This window comes from Bufo bufo, chromosome 1, assembly GCF_905171765.1.
Source record: "Bufo bufo chromosome 1, aBufBuf1.1, whole genome shotgun sequence".
Lineage (NCBI taxonomy): Eukaryota > Metazoa > Chordata > Amphibia > Anura > Bufonidae > Bufo > Bufo bufo.
Window position 1 is genome coordinate 189140490 of NC_053389.1, and position 4446 is coordinate 189144935.

The window sequence follows — 4446 nt, forward strand, 5'->3', positions numbered from 1 at the left end:
AAAGGGGCGGAGCTTGCCAATGGCGGAATGAGCAGCACAGCGCCAGAGCTCCTGAACATCTCCGACTTTCCCTTCAATACAGAGCGAAACCGCAAACACAGCTCACCTCATGGGACGCAAGAAAGCCCCTGCTTCCACCCCGGCCCAAGCCGAGCGTGACCCGGGAGCCCTTGACCGGTACTTCAGCTCCTCCAGCCAGCAAGGAGCAGCTGCAGCGGGGACAGCCGAACCTAAGATAGCGGCGGCAGCGCGGGAACCCAGCGCACCTCCGGACACTGGCAGAGAACAGGCACCCTCTCCAGACCTCAGTGTACGGGGGGATGGCAAGCACAAGGATATACCAGCTACATATGCAGCAGCGGTGAGTCCCAGATCCGTGGCACCCTCTTACCTGCCCTTTCTAGAGCCACTGGGGCGTCCATTAGCTCCTCACCGGGCCAGACTCCATCTCTTACCATGTCGCCCCAGCAAGGAGGGTCGCCTCTCTCCCACCATCAGACAGAGGAGTGGGACTGGAAATCTCACCTGAGAGCCCTCCCAACCAAAAGTGAAATTGATTCCCTCCTGAGCAGAATGGAGGCCTCCCATAAACTGGACTTAGCCATACTTCACCAGGATATCAAGCATGTGGGACACAGAGTGGAGGAGGTTGAGGCTACTCAAGAATGCATCTTTGCAGCACTGGATGCACACCAAACAGCCATAAATGACCAAGCAGCCCAGTTACAAGATGTACTAGCGCACCTAGAAGATATAGAAAACAGGAACAGGAGAAACAACCTCCGTATTAGAGGGGTCCCTTAAGCAATTGATGTGCCTGATCTAGAGTCGTGAGTTATTTTAGCAAACTACTAAACAGGGGAGACGGCAGGCCTATAGAAATAGACCGCATACACAGAGCTCTAGGCCCGAAACCGTCGGACCCTACCCGACCACGGGACATTATATGTCGGATCCACTTTTACAAAGGGAAAGAGGCCATTCTCAGAGCTGCCAGGATAGCAGAAAAATCCTCCACCACATCTTCTGACTGTATCATTTTGCCAGACCTTGACCGGCGCACCCTGATGTTGCGGAAGGCCATGAAACCTCTCCTGAGCACCCTACGAGATAGCGCTATCATCTACAGATGGGGATTCCCGTTTCAGCTTATCGCCAAAAAGGAGGGAAAGTCAGCGGTCTTTAGATCTCCTGCGGATCTACCGAAGTTCCTGTCCACCTTTGACCTCTCAATGATGGACTTACCTGACTGGCCCTGTACACCAACGGTGCCTCCCATCCAGAGACGAGAAGCTTGGCAGGTGGCCACAGAGGTCATCTAGACGGCATCAGAAACCCGCGGACTGAGGCCACCGATCCTTTGCTGGACTTGATGTCCCTTGTTTTTGCGTTCCAACGCTTCATTTTTGTTTCTATTCTTCATTCTTTATCTTGCTCTGTTTACTTTTATAATGTATTCTTGTTTTATGACTGGAGATAAGTAAGGCCGCTTGCTAACCCTTGGCCTCTTCACCTCCCACATAGGGATTACGGCACTTAGTGTCGTCTGTGACCTTTGTCACCCCTTTGCTTAGCTGAGCCTTAGTTGGCTCGCTCCTATAGGAGCTTGTTTTCGTGTCTTCACCTTCCCTCTGGTTAGCCTAGTGTTTCTATCCTCCCTGACCCCCCCGTATTTTTACCTCGCCTAGTTGTCTGGGCATATTTCTGTTGCCCGTAATGTCCCACCTTTCCTTCTGTACATACAATGCTAGGGGCCTCAATAAACCCGAGAAAAGAAATCAAATCCTATACCGCTTCCACCGAAAACGCGTCATGTTAGTTATGTTTCAGGAAACCCATTTTAAGGCCCAATCGATACCCAAATGTGCACATGGTTACTACAACACCTGGTATCATAGTCCTTATCCTACAAAAAAATCCGGGGGTGCATCCATTGCTTTTCATAAAAGCTTTCAGCCAGTGGTATTATCCTCTGATATTGACCACAAAGGGCGATATGTGTTCCTCAAGCTGTCCGTGGATCTTTCAGTTTATACGGTTGCTAACGTCTATTTTCCTAATCAGGGGCAGATGGCTCTCCTATCGTACTCTGAGGTGACTTTAACATGGTGTTGGACCCTTCCCTGGACTCCTCTGCCGGTAAGTCTTCAGTCTCCCTAGTGTCCCACAACAGGTTTAATGCTGACCTGGCATCGCACCGCTTGGTCGATCTGTGGAGGGTACTGCATCCGGGGGTCAGAGACTACAGCTTCCACTCTCAAGCTCATAATAGCTACGGCAGGCTAGATTACCTGTTTATTTCACACCAGTTGTTAAACTCTGGGCCCCGTTGCTCTATGGATGGCTTCCTGTGGTCTGACCACGCCCCCATATATGGCCTTCTGAGCCCGTCACCACTGGGACGCCGCTCGTTTACCTGGAGGCTGATTGACAATTTGCTTAATGACCAGGTCTGTCTATCGGACATCCGCTCCGCTATCACGGACTTCATTCAAATCCATCAGTCAGATACTACCTCTCCACCTATACAGTGGGAGGCCTTGAAGTGTGTTCTTAGGGGTGTGTTCATATCACACGGAGCCAGACCAAAAAAAGAGCGCTCGCAACGACTTTCCACCCTTCTTGTGGAGTTGGATAGTAGAGAGGCACTAAACAAAACTTCCCCTTCTGATCAGCTTAAAGCTGATATCTCTTCGACCAGTCAACAAATCCTGCGGATTCTCGACCAAAAATCGCTTTGTGTGCGAGACCGGATCAAACATAGTTTCTTCGAATATGGCGATAAATGTGGAAAATGGTTAGCAAGAGCCTTACATCCCCGCATGCCTCTCACCCATGTGTCTTCTATAAACTCATCCGCTGGAGGCCTGGTTCGCGCCCCGTCGGATATCACTTCCGAATTTAGGGCTTATTGCGAGAAGCTTTATAATCTGAATACAGGGAGAGACTGCGAGTCAGACCCCGGCTTAACAGACATGCGGCAGTACCTGCAGCAATTTGGCCCAGCACGTGTCACGTGTCCCACACTGCCGCCTCAGGCCTAGAAGATGATTTTGCGGCTTCCAAACTTTTGTGTTATCAAGGATCTCAAAACAGGGAAAAGTCCAGGACCTGATGGCCTGACCCCTTGTTTTTATAAGATACTGGGTGAAGTCCTGTCCCCTGTTCTGTTACGGGTATTTAATCATATTTCAGGCTCTAATCCTTTTCCTCGCCAAACCCTTAGTGCCCACATCACGGTGATCCCTAAGCCAGGAAAAGACCCCTCCCTATGCGCCAATTACCGCTCGATATCCCTACTTAATGTGGATCTGAAACTATATGCGAAGTTGCTGGCCCTGAGGTTGCACCCGTATATTCCCAGCTGTGTTCACAGGGAACAAGTCGGATTCGTCCCCGGCAGGGAGGCACGAGATAACACCCTGAAGTCGATTGGTATTATTTACAAGGCCAGACAATCTAAAACCCCGCTGTGTCTTCTCTCAGTTGATGCCGCGAAGGCATTTGACAGGGTGAATTGGCAGTTTCTTTCCAGAACATTAGAGCACATAGGGTTGGAATCTAAGATGATAGGTAGGATTATGGCGCTTTATGCCTCCCCCTCGGCCCAGCTACGGGTCAATGGAGTGCTCTCTAGTCCCTTCGAGATACGGAATGGGACACGTCAGGGCTGCCCTCTCTCCCCCTTTCTGTGCATTCTGTGTATGGAATGCCTGGCTAATGCCCTACGATCTAACCAGTCCATCAAAGGCATACAAATAGGGCGTACTGAGCACAGGCTGTCTCTGTTCGCGGATGACCTGCTCCTGTACTTGTCTTCCCCGAGAGTGGGACTACCCTCGGTCCTTCGTGAATTTGACTCATTCAGTCGCCTGAGTAATTTCAAGGTAAACGTGCAAAAATCAGAAAGCCTGAATGTTACTCTGCCACAGCAGGAGGCCGTTCACATCAGAGATACCTTTTCGTTTCGGTGGGCTACCCTCTCCATCAAACACCTAGGGATTGGCCTACCGACCAATCCAGCACACCAATACAAACTCAATTATAAACCTATCATTAGCTCTATTACAACCAGTCTGCAGAGGTGGTCCCCTCTCCATATCTCATGGTTTTTAGAGGATTAACGCTCTTAAGATGGATATCCTTCCTAAGTTATTATACCTGTTTCAGACGGTCCCATGCGTCCTCCCACAAATGTTTTTTGGTCAGGTCCGCAGGTTAGCCTCACATTTTATATGGGCTGGGTCCAGAGCCAGGCTTAGTTATGCTATTTTATCTCGGCCCAAATCTATGGGAGGAGCAGGCTTGCCCAACTTTAGTTCTTACTACAGAGCGGCGGTAGCAAACTGTGTCCTAGATCTTTTCCACAACCGGGAAAAGAAATTATGGGTAGAGATGCTTCACGAACTAGACCCTTCACTAGCGACCGGTATTTTCTGGTTACCA